This window comes from Periplaneta americana, chromosome 7 (genome assembly GCF_040183065.1).
Source record: "Periplaneta americana isolate PAMFEO1 chromosome 7, P.americana_PAMFEO1_priV1, whole genome shotgun sequence".
Classification (NCBI taxonomy): Eukaryota; Metazoa; Arthropoda; class Insecta; order Blattodea; family Blattidae; genus Periplaneta; species Periplaneta americana.
The window spans coordinates 171,741,890-171,759,588 of NC_091123.1; the positions used below are offsets into that span (position 1 = coordinate 171,741,890).

At 34.9% G+C, this 17,699-nt stretch overlaps 1 protein-coding gene across 3 annotated transcripts in view; it reads right to left on the minus strand.

Moving 5' to 3' along the window:
* LOC138703725 (uncharacterized) overlaps window positions 1–15,930 on the minus strand; it is a 44,441-nt gene extending 28,511 nt beyond the window's left edge. Inside the window, exons 1-2 of one of the 3 annotated variants that reach the window (XM_069831840.1) lie at window positions 15,480–15,930; window positions 8,676–8,784 (exon numbers count right to left, since the gene is read on the minus strand). The gene's annotated coding sequence lies outside the window, so the exon portion shown is untranslated. Of the gene's footprint in view, window positions 1–8,675; window positions 8,785–9,978; window positions 10,059–15,479 lie in introns of those variants that run through there. The other 2 variants (XM_069831839.1, XM_069831841.1) reach the window with 2 other exon arrangements.
* Window positions 15,931–17,699: the final 1,769 nt, after the last annotated feature.

A 17,699-nucleotide genomic window follows, 5' to 3' on the forward strand; every position in this document is an offset into this window, starting at 1 on the left:
TAAATAAATAAGTAAACAATAAATATCGGTAAGTAAATTAATGAATAAAGAAATAAGTAAATAAATAAATCAATGAATAATATATAAATAAGTAAATGAAGGAATGAATGAACAAATAAATAATGTATATATAATAAATAAGTAAATGAAGGAATGAATGACTGAACAAATAAATAAATTATATAAATAATAAATAAGTAAATAAATAAATCTATGATTCAGTGTATGAATGAATAAATAAATAAATAAATAAATAAGTGTACGAGTAAATAATGAGTTACTAAATAAGTGAGCAGATGAAAGTCTAAATAAATAAGTAAGCAGATAAATAAGTAAACAAATAAATAAACAGATTTATGAGTAAATAAATACATAACTAGTAAATAAAAATGGAAACATAAATAAATTAACAAATAAACAAGTAAATAAATGAACATGTAAATAAGTAAATTAAAAAAAATAAATGAATAAATGAATGAATAAATAAAAAAATAAATAAATAAATAATAAATATGTAAATAAAGGAATGAATGAACAAATAAATAATTATATAAATAATAAATAAGTAAATAAATAAATCAATGATTCAATCTATGAATGAATAACTAAATAAATAGATAAATAAATAAGTATATGAGTAAATGATGAGTTACTAAATAAGCGAATAAATGGAAGTCTAAATAAATAAGTAAGCAAGTAAATGAGTAAACAAATAAATAAACATATATATGAGTAAATAAATACATAACTAAATAAATAAATTAAAATATAAATAAATAACTAAATAAATAAACAAATAATCAAGTAAGCAAATGAGCATGTAACTAAGTAAATAAAATAAAAAATAAATAAATGAATAAATAAATAAATAAAGGAATAAATTAACAAATAAATAAATTATATAAATAATAAATGAGTAAATAAATAAATCAATGATTCAATGTATGAATGAATAAATACATATATTGATAAATAAATAAATAAATAAATAAATAAATAAGTAAGTAAGTAAATAAATAATTAACTTAATAAATAACATGTCACCTTATGGTCCCGCGCCGTGGCGTCGTGGTCTAAGGCATCCTGCCTAGGACTCGCGTTACGGAATGCGCGCTGATTCGAATCCTCAGTCGACCTGGTTGGCGAGTTGGTATAGCGCTGGCCTTCTATGCTCAAGGTAGCGGGTTCGATCCCGGGCCAGGTCGATGGCATTTAAGTGTGCTTAAATGCGATAGGCTCATGTCAGTAGATTTACTGGCATGTAAAAGAACTCCTGCGGGACAAAATTCCGGCACATCCGGCGACGCTGATATAACCTCTGCAGTTGCGAGCGTCGTTAAATAAAACATAACATTTAACATTCGAGTCCTCATGGAGGAAGAAATTTTCTCATTAAATTTCGGCTAGTGTATGGGACCGGTATCCACCCAGCATCGTGATGCACTTGGGGAGCTACGATAGGTAGCGAAATCCGGTTGCGAATGCCAGCTACAACGGCTGGAGGGATCATCATGCCACATGATACCTTCATTCTGGTTGGATGATCGTCCACCTCTGCTTCGGCATGTGGACGTGAGACCAGCAGCCGGGTGGTCGGTCTAGGCCCTTCACGGGCTATAGCGCCACGGATGTCACTTTGTGATGAATTTACCTCCTAATGTCGAAATACGGGTCTCCACATCCGACCTCAACGACAAGTATCATGACGTGCACACGATCAGCATGTTCGTACCAGTCTAGAGCAGATTCCACTTCCTGTTCAGATTGAATCATATTCTTATCGCTTAAAATGGATAGGATGTGAAGTTCCTTGTTTGTTGCATATATTTTCCTGTGTTTCGAGGTTAAATATTATTGTGTATGGCACATTCTCATTATACTGCTCTACAACCAAAAGCATCAGAAACCAAATTACAGTACGTGAAAATTTACTAACTCAAGAGTGCTAAATAGGAATCTGGCAATAAAAAAAGTTGCCACATTGCTCTAGTTTTAAATATTTAGAAGTTAAGTATTTCCTCTCTCTCTCTCTCTCTCTCTCTCTCTTTATATACATATATATATATATAAAATCAGACAGTACATCTTATTGAACAATATGTGTCAGATAAGAACAATGTTTGTATACAATTTATCTTAAGGAACTGGCCATCCTATGTCATTATCTCCTGGCTCATTTGCCTCATGACTTTATAACTGTTGCGCTGCCATTAGGACATCTCCGGTATGGAGAAACGCTACCAAAGGAAATGGAGCCGTCAATATTATTAAGCTACGGTTTCGCTACGACGATCTTCGTCGAACGAACTTCGCTGACGATTGATATCGCCAGCGGTCATCGTCAAAGAGTGGTTTCTTTACCGGCGAACTTCGTAGGTGGATAGTTTATTGTTGTATATAATTGACCATGTTTGATCAACTGATATGTGGATGACAATATGATGTTATAATATAAGTTTTGCCTTGAAAAACAAGTACGGATCTTTTAAGTAGTTAATGTCATGTTTATAAATAGATACACAGAGGGGTCTTTTAATTAATTGATATTAAGACATCTTGAAAATGAACCCACCAATTTTAAGGAATATTTCAGACTTTCTCCCGAACAATTTCATTTTGTTTTAAGTTCAATTGAAAATTATGTTGTAAAATTATCCACAAAATTTATTCACAAACCAATCAGCCCAGCTGAAAGATAAGCATAACTTTAAGGTAAAAACCAATTATATAAAAACTTTATTTTTACTTTTTACAATGTTTTTTTTTTTTCATTTAGGAGCATTTATTTAGGAAATAAAGTTACAAATAAAAAAAATATGAGAAGGAGGTTGTTCCACTGCTCTCCTTTGCTCGGAATTCCACTTCTCTTACTATTTCACACTCAAACTTTGCTTCAGAAGCTAAATCTGCCGCATCGTGTGTGTCCTTCTATTATGAATCACTTTACTCAATTGTATTAACAGTTCTGGTTATTGCAAAATATAGATTTGTTATTGTTTACATTGATTCTTCTTTTTGGCTCATGTCGAACAGGGATTTGTGTTTAATCAATTAATATATCGTCCTCATTAGTGAAGAAATTGCACAAAGATTTCTGTTTTACCGCCATTATGGTATGTATGATGTATAAAACACATGTTATTAAATGATTTAATTCATAACCTACTGTAATTTTACAATTGGTTTCTCGGCGATGATCGCCAGGTTTTTGCCTCCAAGGCAAACGCCGACGATGTTCGTTGACGTTCATCGCCGTAAAGAAACCATGCACATTCAAATCAACGGGACAGAATCCTAGCGAAGATCGCCAGCGATGATCGTCGGCGAAGATCGCCGTAGCCAAACCGTAGCTTTAGCACACCATTGTTAGAACGTCAGGCGCAAGAGACCTCTAAGATTCTTACAAGAGAGCAAAAATAATAGTCGTGCATACGAATGATGTCCACGTGCATCTTGTTTTTAACGGCTACATTTGTCTTTTAATTTTTAGAAATAAAATATCCCGACATTTCCTGTGTTGCGAGTAGTCTAAATTACATCAATGCATTTGTGGGTAATGTCCTAGATCATATATACACTCAGATTGTTCGGCCTTATAAGTTTTGACGGTAACAACTTTTGTCAGGTTTACTATGCTGCCATCTAGTTGTTACATAAGGAGTCACGTCATAACTCCCATTTGAATTGCATTAGCGACTGTACTGCCATCTCGTGTTCGCTTACGGCGGACGGGTGGCGACCCTGGCAGTTGTTCTCTTCAAAGTACCGCCGATTTTCAAACATAGGGATGAGCAATCTGTTTCATATATGATCTAGGATAATGTATACGGTGGATTGTATGCATAAAGTTGTGGAAAATGTTATTCTTAAGGTTTCGTAGTTTAAATTGTGGAAGGGAACCTATTACAGTAATTCACAGAGGTAACAGATCAAGTCAATGAGAATAAGTTTTGTCAAATAAGTTTTCTGATAATCCAATAGTTTTGAGAATACGAAATGTAACTGTTGTAACGCTCCTTGAGGTCATTGCTTCGCAGTGAGGATGAGTGTAACTGCAATCTTCCACTCCGCAAGACTTGCGAGAGGAGAATGTAAATAAAAACGTCTCATCAGATATATTTGGATCAAATTACTGTATCTACATTCGTAACGCTTAACACATTACTTAACATTCTGTAAACTTAATTTCTTTTCTAAGTTAATTTATTTTTAATTTCTTCAAAGATAATAACTTAAATGGAAATTGAGTTACAGAATGTGTATTCGTAACAATGTTATTTTGAGTTTACACCAAATGTAAAGGAATCTTTAATGGAAATAGTTTTGTTTTTATAAGAATGTAGATTCTTTACTATTTTGTAATTACGTAAAATGCAAAGAAGTCAACAGACACTGTGAATGTTAAATAGGTTTCATGAAAGTGGCCATAGCGTAATAAAGAATATTAAAAACCAAACAATTTGCATAATTAATTGATTCAATAATTTATGTTTTCATCTATACAGTAATTCGATCGAAACGTATCTGATGAGACGTTTTTGTTTACATTTTCCTCTCGCATTTCTTGGGGAGTAGATGATTGCAACTCATCTCCACTGCGAAGCAATGAACTTAAGGAGTGTTGCAGCATTGCAACATGTTACATTTCATATTCTCAAAACTATTGTACGTATCAAAAAATTTATTTGACAAAACTTGTTCGCACTGACTTCATCCATTACCTGTGAATTAATATAATAAGTTCCCTTCCACCATATTAGTTCTGAAAAGGAATTTTAAAATGCTATATTTATTCGGATGAAATTTCTGAATATTTAACGGGCAAAACTTAAATTCTTTCAGTCATTTATTACCATAATGCACTGCTCTCTTAAATTAACAGAGAATATTGTGAATTCAATGAATGATTTTCCCAAACATGCTATGAAATGTTTCATATAAAATCATTTTTATCTCGGAAAGGAAGCAAAAATGAGTAAAATTGTGTTACACGTCTTTGTTTAAAATATCTCAAAGAATAACCCCCTGAAATTAATGCCATTAGTTACGGTTTACTCGTATGTTTGCACATTTTTCGAGTTTTTACATCACGAACATCGAATCTTAGTCATCAGTAGACTTCGAGGAATTGCCACGAGAATCGTAAGGTTTACTGCGCACGCGGTATAGACTGCATGAGAAGGGGGCGTGCAAAGAATGGAGTATGCCTCTGATGTAAACACTGAGCAGTATACTGCAGTTACAATAAAACCTGTATCCTGCATTCAAGAAATACAATGAATGATCATTGAAGTAGAAAACGTCTAAACATGTAAATACACAATTATTTTGTAGTGAAATATATTAGCTCTTAAAATTTAATGTAATATACTCACATCATCCTTGAATATGTGCATTGCAGTGAAGAGTTACGTACATTTTGAGCGACTGCAAAGTGAACCTCCTCCGATGGTCACTTAAACAGTTTTTATATTGGATAAATGTACGTTCAACATCACACGATGTAGTAGGTGCATATTTGAAGAACGGAAAATCATTATTTTTTAGCATATCAACTTCAGCCGTCTTGTCGTGCATCATTTACAACGAAGTTGTGAATAGGCAGAATTTTTAGTAATAATGTTTCTCAACTTACATTCCACTTTTTCTGAAATTAGTGAATTGTTATTTTGGATAACTGTTTGTGATACTTTATCCACTATATTAAGGGCTTCTGAGAGTTGTAGTTTAGACGATTCTAACAGGGTGATTCTTTTGGACACGATTTTAAAATCAGAATCAATGAACAGAATATCTTCCAATAGCTGTTAAGAAGACAATGATTTTACAGGTGCAACAGCGGAACTGTCTGTGCTATCCAATGCATCAATTACCTCCATTATTTTGCCATAATGTTCTGCATAATAATTAACAGCATCCAACCACGTTTCCCAACGGGTCAAGACTGGCTGCGGAGGTAAGAGTATTCCAGGGGCAATTGTTTGGAACAGCAACACACTCTTTGTAGCATGTTTGATTGAATTCTTGTTTTCACTGAACAAATGTTAATCTTTGGCTATTCCAACCACAGTAATGCAAAAACAAGTGCTTACATAGGTATACATTAGCTATAGCTGCTCTATCTATTTGGAGCGGCCACATCTCTTAACATGAACTGCTTATACTACGAGACCGGGAGGTCGCCCACCTCCTCTATACTACCGTACATCGGCAACCTGATTGCATGGTGCGCGTGGCAATTCAACGAAGTCTAGTCATCAGTTATTGATTAATCGAAATTTATAGTTTAAGATTAACATTAGTGGATGGTGAACTCATTCCGCTTTCCTAGGAACAACAGGAAACCCCGGAATCGGAATTACCAGTTTCATATGGCGACAATTACAAGTTCAATTACTCTTTAATAAAGACCATATTCACTAATTTCCTTGATTCACTACTAGGAAACGTCCCACCAGAAGTCAGAAATTATAGTGAGGAAGGAAATGTATTACAAACATATATTATAGGCATATAGTAATCTCACTAGAGATTTTGATTTATCTAGAGAAATTAGTTGACTATTATACAATTAGAAGAAAGTATATAAAGATTAGAAGAAATAAAGTACTCTAATGCAATAAAATATTAATTGACTTGCAAAAATACCGTACTAAACTGTCTTGAAAATGTACTGTATTATTGTACTATGCCATCATTACAAATATTCCGCTAGATGGCAGTAGTGTGTTATGATTAGCCAACGAGATAGCCTAACTCGTTGCGATTAGCTGTTCTCTTGTTTACCAGTTGTGCCAACTATACAATCTTCATTAAACTCTATAGACGATTACTATACTTGTTTTTTTTTTTAAGATGAAACACGACAGGTAAGTGGACGAACTTGGAACTACAATGCTATGTTGCCAATATGGACTATCACGCTGCCAGTTGATGGAAGCTAGCAAAATTGACGTTCAGATGGCTGACGTTAAAACATTCATTGACAATTAACGCGAAGGTAAGAAAACAATACAAAAATCGACAGAGAATCAAAGACGAAGCGTACTAATGCTAACATTGCGTGCACAATAAATGTCGCCAAGAGAGCTATTAAGGTACTCGTCATGTGGGAACGGTAAGTTTGGCAACTCAACTGTTGTTACCATAGCAACAGGCCTACCACACTATGTGACATTCAATTGTTTTTCCGATCGCAACGCTCCTGTCATGTCCAATCTTAAAAAAAAAATCAAGTATATTCAAGAAAGCTTTGTTAATTCAGTTTCATTTTTATTAAAACAGCTAGCGGACAGAGATAAATATCTCTGCATTAGGTGCTATCTTACCGGAAACCTCTCTGCATACAAGCATTGAGAGGCAAGCGAGTTGCATTTCGTCTCTCCGTAAATTAAAATCATGTTCAGACATTCCGAATTAGAAAATCTCGGCTTTGCGATACACTAAGTCGAATGGCAACACAAACTTCACTTAAGATCGGAAGACTCAAACGTCCACTTCCACCGGATATTTACGTAGCACTGGAACTAGACGACCTGACTGCCAATTATTCCCTACCCCTATCGAAAGAAAGTCGAGAACAGCTAATCAGTGTTGCTACGTTTAGCCATGTTAGGCAACAAATTTGCAATTACTTTTTATTTATTTATTTATCATCATCATCATCAATAACTTCAAGGTTTAGGCCGATGGCCTGTTCCGCCTCCAGAATTTTATCCATCAAACTGGTCTCTCCAACGTCTCTTTGGTCTTCCCACTCGTCTTCTTCGTGTAGGTCTATAACACCATGTTCTGAAAGGTATCCTGTCGTTGGGCATTCTTGTTATATGGTCGTACCAATTATTTCTATATTTTTCAATTATAGTTATTACACTCTCGATATTCAGTTCTCGACGTATATCTTCGTTTCTCTTATGGTCCTGCAGTCTAAATCCTGCTAGTGGCCTTAAGAGTCTCATCTCGGCGGCCTCAATTCTTCTCTGTTGGGCTCTAGTCAGAATCCACGTTTCTGAACCATATAACAATGTCGGAATTGCCAGTGTCTTGTAAAATTTGAGTACAGTTTTTCTGTCGACTTTATTTATGAGTGTACGTTTAATTGTACCAATAAGTCTTAAAAATTTATTTAACTTGTTTTCTACGTCTGTGGAGGATATGTAAGAGAGATCGCATCCAAGGTAAGTAAAAGAATTTACTTGTTCAATCATCTTATCCTCTATTACAATTTTAGTTCTTATTGTATTATTTCCGCAGAAGCCAAATACTTTAGTTTTCCTGTGTGATATTTTTAGATTGTAGTTATTAGCAACAATTATTTATTTATTTATTTATTTATTTATTTATTTATTTATTTATTTATTTATTTATTTATTTATTTATTCATTCATTTATTTATTTAATTTCTTGTTTTCTTGTATGAGCGTAACACATTATCTATTACTGAAGAGCAGCTTAAATCATTTTGCAGTAATAGGCCAATAGAGTCATTTTGCTCACCCCTTCTTTTTCATCGCTACTGCCTGCAGAATAGATTCATTGGAACCCGTGCGCGCTTTCTAACACGTAGAGTCTTTCACGTGCTCTGACCTTGACATCCCTGTCCTAGACCGTGGCCTGACAATACGGTGCATAGAAACTCGAACGAATAGGCTCTGTCAGTTATAAGCTCAACGCACCTCATCTGCTTACCTGTCAACGGTTGTCATACATCTGTCGAGAACTGCTCTCAGTCCATGTTGTGCCGGGGTCCCGTGACGTGGGGTAGACACGTCTCTCTGCCTCAACCTAAGACAGTACAAGACATAAGACTGACAATTCACATAGCATCAAGATATAGACGCGAATCGAAATGACTACCATACCACTGATATGCCGTTTTTATGATAATGTCCACAAATATTAATATTTCTGATCCATTCTTTTTTCTGTTTATTCCTGAATTTCAAATGAACAATATGAGAACTACAATCTTGAAACGTCTAGAATAGAATTATTTTTCTTTAATTTCTTATGAGAAGTTAAATTTTTAATGTTTTTTTCAGTTAAAAATATTTTTTTTAAATAAACTATAAATGTTACAGCAATAATTATAGTTCATCTTGTTCACAAGTATGAAAGGCAGTTGCATGCAAAATGTCACTGCGGTATCTCAAAAACTAATCGAGTTATCACAAAAACGGTTTCGAAAAAATACAAGTTACGAGAAATGAGCGTTAAACACGGTACCTTAGTGTGGAGAGCTAAAGAAACCACGCTCGCACATTTATTGTCGTATCTACCAAAATAATATATAATCGTAAAAATTCCTTCACTGACATAAAGATAAATGTCCAATCTTTATCCGGATCACCTTATTTAATACCCTAAGGGTGAAACCTAACCATTTTTTCCCTATTACTACATAAGCTAGTGAATTATAGTGATTTTCTAGCTCTCAGGTTGAAGTTTCTTTTACCAACTTCGTTTCGAATTTCGGGTAGTGACAAATACTACAACTGTTATGTTGGCAGCAACAATTTCGGTTTGCACTAAAGAAAACTGATGAAAATGCAAGCAAGTAAATATATATTTTAGGTTAGGTCTCATGAATCGTAAACTGTTTAGTCAAAGCAATGAATTTCATGTTGCCAAACACAATAGATTTTAATATTATATCATACTAATCCTAATTACCAATATAATATTATTATGTAAGAAGTCCAGAAGGAAAATATAGGCCTACTATATCATAAATTATTGAACCATTTAGGAAATACCTCGCAACATAAAGATGAGATGTGGTAAATAAGCAAGGCATTGTTATTGTTAATACTGTATTATTATTATTATTATTATTATTATTATTATTATTATTATTATTATTATTATTATTATTATTATTCCACGTAAACCTATTCGGAATTTAATTACAGGGAGATGCTGTATAATTTCAAAATTCTTGTAAGCATATAAATAGCAACTCATGAGTTCATAACTTACGTCAAAAGAAGACAAGAACCGGTTTCCATGCGTATTATGAAGATGCTATCCCACGGGCATCAGTCTCTTCTCTGCTTTCAATGTAAGGTAAATATATAGCCAAGAGCGCTAAGTTCAGAGTTACGCAATACTAATTACGTCATTCTATTTGTAGTGATTGCCCGTGGTCTAGAAATTGATATGTATTTTATGTATCTGAAAAAACTCTGGAATAGGCGTTATGGGCTATTTTATATAAATCCTGCATTCACCGAAAATTTATTAGGAAAGCCAGTAAAAAGAGAAAACATCTATTTTTCTTTCTTTCTTCCCTTTCTTTAACTGCATCTACACGGTTCAACTTTCCATGCGTTTACGCATGCAATTCGGGGAGAATATTGAAAGAATCAACTTGAAAACAAATGTTAAATTAAGATGCATTCAGATTTTGTGTCTACACGGTGTGCCTTGCTGAAAGTCATCTTCACTATGTATATATACATACACACACTACTACCACAGTCTAGTATATACAGTCACGAAGCTCAATACGTAGTAAAAATGCATCCATAGATAGTTGCTAATCACTAGGATCGCAAATATCGCCTCATTACAGACAATGCGAAATAGTACCTGCACAGTCTATTGTTCCTAGCACCCTCACAACTCAAGCTTCGTGACTGTATATACTACTACTACTACTACTACTACTACTACTACTACTACCACCAACTACTACTACTACTACCAACTACCAACTACCACTACTACTACTACTACTACTATACTACTGCTACTACTACTACTACTACTGCTGCTGCTACTACTACTACTACTACTACTACTACTACTACTACTACTACTACTACAATTTGGGATATCTGGCCGACATCTACGGCTGACCACTAGGATCCAGAATACAAAACAGAGGTTAACTTAAAAATAAAATGCAATATGATTTGTGGAGAGAATACAGAACAATGATAAATTTAATAATAAAGTACAATTTGATTTCGGAGAAACCTTGAGACGAAAAATATACTCTTTCACAAATTACTGAACCTTATAGAAAACACCTCCCAAACATAAAGGTGAAATGTGGTAAATAAGCAAGACAGCGTTATTGCTATATTATTATTATTATTATTATTATTATTATTATTATTATTATTATTATTATTATTAATTATTATTATTATTATTATTATTATTATAGTACATGGCATTGTGTGATTTTATCCTCTTTTGGTGATATCTAGTATTAGTTGGCAACAATGAAGAGACGGCTAAATTAGTCTTTTAGGGTGCTATTCATAGACATTCCGCTAGCCCGCGCTACGAGTGTGCTAAACTAGCTCCGGCTATCGACTGGTTACTTGTACAGGATTCATATCATATAATATCGTTAACACTGGTTTATGAATACGAAAAACGTTAGTTCGCTAATCATCCACCGGAAGCCCGCGCTAAGAATGTCTATGAATATGGCCCCTAGAAATTACTCTTACGTTATCTTCAGTATAGAAATTGGGGTAAAATGGTTAGGTTTCACCCTTAGGGTATGAAGTAAGCTGATCCAGACTATACTTCTGGCTCACATGTGAACATGATACGCAACTTTCGCAGCTGCAGTAGAAAAGTTTGCAGCAAAAGCAGCAACGTGCGTTAATGCTTCTTACATAATGACAAACTGTATAATGAAGATTATGTCATGGTTATGATTATAGTCCTCAACATAATATGTAGCCACGAACTAGACTGGGCACATGAAATATACAGTAAAGACATCTCTACTGTTACACATAACAATATGAGTTCTTAAAACGAAGCCAGAAAAACAATAAAGCTTTTGTATGTTTGTGCATTGAATCTTCACATACTGTTTGACATAGATTTTTATTCATCAATATTTGAACCCCAAAAAATTCACAATATAAACCCAATTTTACAATTTTATTGCAACGTACACTATCCTTCTATTTAATATTTATTCTTGCTCACGAAAAGATTCTGCCTTAGTGACTAAAAGTATGTTATGAAAACACATATTTATAAATTGCTTATACAGGGACATCATTTTATTTTTACTTCAATTTTTATTCTATCTGAGTTTTTTAATGTACTTCACTCCCACCCCCTCTACTAGTAAACTTCGAACCGTTCTCCACACAGAACCAAGGCCGTGCATGCAGTACTGAGTTACTGAGTATAGTATGTTCCAGAAATATATTCACGTTTTCCAGTGACGAAACAGCTTTCAATATTGAATCATATTTTCGCACAGGTACTGTCGTCTGTTTGTCTATACGTCGCATCCCGGTTTCCCCCACCTGCTTCTGCTCGCCCCTGTGTAAAGTCTAGTAGCTGGGCTGTCTTAGCTCTTTTTGTGAAAACATTAATTTATGTTAGGAATCGGAAGTCTACGTAATATTATACAACTGTTCAAAATAACTTAAATAAAAGGGCCTCGTTAAGTAATTAATTGGCACGTGATATCCCCCTTTCTACGACCCTGCGACAAAACCACTTGGACGGACAATAGATAGCATCTCTGAGTAATTTTATCTTTTCGGATCGGACAGAAGTGAAGATTGAATTTACTGTACGTAAGGTACTCTTTTATAGAGTAGGTATAGAATTATTTCAACATGAGTTACTAGTACGAAGGACGAAATTGGTAATTGGAATTAGGTACAATAGTCTATAGTGCGATAATATGTACAAAAGAACTGAAGACTGTATCGAAATGAACGGCCACCATTTTAAAAAATGTGTTTAAATATCCATATTATGATTATTTTTCAATTTAACTTCATTCTCTATATTGTACGCTAATGTGCTGTAGACAGTATAATATACACTGCATAATGAATACGTCCGAATGGATAGCTCAGTTCGTGAGTATTGTTAATACAGCACTGTATTTTGATTAAACAAAAACCTAATGAAAATTATAAAACTGAAAATCGCGATATTTCCTAGTTTACGTAAATGGATGAACTACTTTTCTTCCCTCCTATACCTAGTAAAGTGATTTGTTTGTATTTTACGCCAGTATCATCGAACTCCAGTTGTGGAAGGGAGTAGCAAACGCTGTTTCCGGTTTTCATCCGTTAATCTGAAGGTATAGCCAGGTTAATATTGGAAATGTTAGTAAAAATAAAATGATGTCCCTGTACATAGTGTCCCGCTTAAAACACCAATGAAATAGAAGTCCATAGCTCTAATGAAAAACTTACTTAATTGAAACTGTTAACATTTTCTAATACCTAAAGAGTGCAATTTCAATACACTTCAACGTGACCACCATTTGTAGCATGGCAAATGTCGAGCCCATTAAGTAATGGAAGCTAAACTACAGCACCAGTAAATGTGAATCAATATCACTGTAGTCGGCCTCGATAGCGTAGTTGGTATAGTGCTGGCCTTCTGTGCTCGAGGTTGCGGGTTCGATCCCGGCCCAGGTCGATGGCATTTAAGTATACTTAAATGCGACAGGCTTTTAGTAGTATTATTACAAACAGGCTTGAACACATTATAGAAGGGAAAATGTCGGAGGATCAAGCAGGCTTCACTAAAGGAAAATCATGTATGGATCACATTTTTAGTCTGAGACAGATAACTGAAAAATCATATGCAAAGGGCCAAGAAATTCATTTAATATTTGTTGATTTAGAAAAGGCCTATGACTCAGTGCCTATTATCAAACTTTGGGATGCAATGGAGGGTATTGGTATTGATTTACCAATTATTTCTCTCATCCGACGGATGTACCAGCAGTGTCAGGCATCTATTAAAGTGGGGAAGAGATTGTCTACACCATTCAGAACGAATAAAGGACTGAGGCAAGGTTGTAGCATGTCTCCTACTCTTTTTAAAATATATATATACAACAAATATTAGAACAATGGAATCAGTCTTGTGGAGGAATGGGAATACCAGTTCAAGGTGGCACAATACATTCATTAATATTTGCAGATGATCAAGTGATAATGGCTCAATCTCGTGAGGATGTGAAATATATGATGAGAAAACTCCTGGATTCATTTGAAGCAGGTGGATTGCAAGTAAATATGAAAAAAACTGAATATCTTGTAGTAGGTGGAAACGGAAGAGACATCTCCTTACACCAAGGAACTATTAGAGCTGTTCAAAAATTTAAATATTTGGGGTCATATATTGATGATTTAGGGAGTTGTAACTCCGAAATAGATAGTAGATTGGTGCAAGCAAGAAAAGCCATAAGGATGCTGAATGGAGTACTGTGGAGCAGGACGATATTGAATGACACCAAGAAGAGGATTTTGACGGCGGTTGTGGAAAGTATAATGACATATGGCGCAGAGGGGTGGACGTTGGTAGAAAGTAAAAAATCTAAGATTTTGGCAGTGGAAATGGACGGAATACGACGTAGTGCCAGAGTTTCCAGATTAGAAAGAAGGAGAAATGAAGAAGTGAGACGGATGATGGATATGGAGGAGACAGTGATGGACAGAATTGAGAGACGAACTCTTCAATGGTATGGACATGTCAGAAGAATGGAGGAAAGTAGGTGGCCTAAAACTCTTTTGGAATGGTCACCTCATGGTAGAAGGAAGCGGGGTAGGCCAAGAACAACCTGGAGAGGACAGATCCATAGATTGATAAGTGACAGGTCTCTGGAAGGAGATGAATGGCTTGACCGGGAAGATTGGCGAATGGGAATACAGGATAACCGCTAAATAGTGGAGAAACCCTCAAAAGCAAAAAAGCAAGCAAATGCGACAGGCATGTCAGTAGATTTACTGGCATGTAAAAGAACTTCTGCAGGATAAAATTCCGGCACACCGGCGACTCTGATATGACCTCGGCAGTTGCGAACGTCGTTAAATAAACCATAATTTAATTTATGGTCGACCATGCCGAAATGTAGTAATTATACACCTGGTAGCAGTCATTTAATGCATGTCATTAAAGTACACCTATTCATTCAGGTTTTCGATTATTCTCGGATATGCAATCGAAAGACAACTAGGGAAACGTCACGGAGGCTGGAAATCCAATACTGTCGCAGACGGTTATATTCTGTTACTATAATAATTAGCGTTAATTGTAAATAATATTCAAATAAATACAATTTGTCATCTCGTTTTTCAATTCTAAATCAATTTCCAGGTTGCGCTCGTTTCATAAACATCCTCGCGTCTTAATTACTATCATTATAGGCTCGTTGCATAATGTACTATTAAAACATCACTGTACCGTACTTTGGGCTTAAAGGTAATCTAATTGTTTCGCCCATACAGAAAACTGCTTCATTTCCGTTGTAATGGATAAATCGACTCGGATAATGTCTACTGAAATCTGCGCATCCCTTCTACAAGAATATCAGTCATAAACTTTGCTTATAATCTGTCTACAGTAACACAAGATTCCTGTCTCTCGTTTTATCCTTGAAGCCGAGAGAAAAAAATATGGAAAGCTTCAGAATCGTTCTTCCTTACAAAAGAATACTAGGCCTACATAATTCATGCACTGCATACCTTCAAACTGATGAGTTGCTGACACTCGCCAATAAGAAGTGCTCACTGTTTGTGTTTTCGTAATGTTTCCATGGTAACTTCAGGATGACTGTGGCACCGTCGTATGCATACAAAGTCGCATCTTCACGAAATACTGGACGAACAAGTTCCTTTATCCTTGAGAGATGTCGGCTGCCGGAAAGAGAGAGAGATTCTGAAATACATGGTTGCTGTGGGAACACGCTTCAAGACGTGCTGTACATACGGGGATGTACTGTACACTGAACAGCATGTAGCCTCTACACATTAACCTTCCAGTTGCAGTTGAATGACGTGTGTGTAAGTTACAGGAAACAAATCACAACAGTGGCGAAATTCTAATGAACTAGCATCTCGGTTTGATCCGTACGGCATACACTAGCAATCTAACAGGCCTACTACAATCGTGTCGTAATTTACATCGTTAACTGAATACCAGATGTTAAAATGACGTGTATTCCAAAGTCTTGATTCAATGGATTTATTAAAGAATTTCCTCATTTCTTTTCTTCTACTTTTCATTTTCTTTCCTTCCCTCTTTATTTATTTTCTTCTTTCTATCTTTCTTTCTTCCTTTCCTTCTTTCTTTACTTATTCCTTTCTTTATTTCTTCCTTTCCTACTTTCTTTCCTTCCTTCTTTCTTTCTATCTTTCCTTCTTTCTTTCTTACTTTCTTTATTTTCTTCTTTCTACCTATCTTTCTTTCTTTTCTTCTTTCTTCTTTTTCTTCCTATTTATCTTTATTCCTTCCTTCTTTCCTTTCTTTCTTTCTTTCTTTCTTTCTTTCCTTCTTTCCACCTTTCTATCTTTCTTCCTTTCTCTCTTTCTTTCCGTCTGTATTTCTTTCCTTCTTTTTTCTTTCTTTCCTTCTTTCTTTTTTCTTTCTTTCTTCCTTTCCTTCTTTCTCCCTTTCTTTCCTTTTTCTTTCTTTCTTTCCTTCTTTTTTCTTTCTTTCTTTCCTTCTTTCTATCTCTCCTTTTTTCTTTCTTTCTTTCTATTTATCTTCCTTTCCTTCTGTCTTTTTTCCCTCCCTTCTTTCTTACTTTCTTTTTTTCCTTTCCTTCTTTCTTTCTTTCTTTCTTTCTTTCTTTCTTTCCACCTTTCAATCTTTCTTTCTTCCTTCCCTTCTCTCTTTTTTCCTTCTTTCTTTCTTTATTTCTTCCTTTTCTTCTTTCCATTTTTATATCTTTCCTTCTTTCTTTCCTTCCTTCTTTCTATCTACCTATCTTTCTTTCTTCCTTCCCTTCTTTCTTTATTTCTTTTCTTCTTTCTATCTTCCTTCTTTTTTATTTTCTTCTTTCTATCTTTCTTTCTTCACTTCTTTCTTCTTTACTTCTTTCCTTCTTTCTTTCCTTCTTTATTTCTTTCCTCATTTCCTTCTTTCTTTCCATCTATCTTTCCTTCTCTCTTTTCTTTTTTTTTTACCTTTCTTACCGTACGAAGTGGAAAGAAGAAGTACCGTCCACACCTGTGGAGTAACGGTCAGCGCGTCTGGCCGCGAAACCAGGTGGCCCGGGTTCGAATCCCGGTCGGGGCAAGTTACCTGGTTGAGGTTTTTTCCGAGGTTTTCCCTCAACCCAATACGAGCAAATGCTGGGTAACTTTCGGTGCTGGACCCCGGACTCATTTCACCGGCATTATCACCTTCATTTCATTCAGACGCTAAATAACCTAGATGTTGATAAAGCGTCGTAAAATAACCCAATAAAAAAAAAAGAAGTACCATGGTACCCACTTTCAAAATTGTGATGTAAATACTCATTGTCATCTCATAACTGATATAAAAAAGTGGTATTTACATTCAAACTGTCTGTGAATTCGGAGCGTACATATTATTGTAATTATTAGGAACCGTATTCCATCTCAGGACGTAAGAAAATAAAGTTAAGTTGTTCACAGACTATATTGGCGTGACGTCATTATTTTACGCGTAGCACAGGTACTATCAAGGAATACTTGCATCTTTCTTGTACTGCAGTTGACGTTCTACTCATGATTCAAAACTACACCTCGAAGACTGTTGAAAATGTATTCTATTGATAAAGATTGATACTACGAAGACCTTTCCTACAATTTAAATTATTATTTGTTCATTTATTTATGTGATTGATATTTTTACTGGTACTGGCAGAGTTAAGTCCATGATCAGACTGAACGCATTCCTACGTTGACCAGGTGCTGCCGGCAACACGAAAACATCAC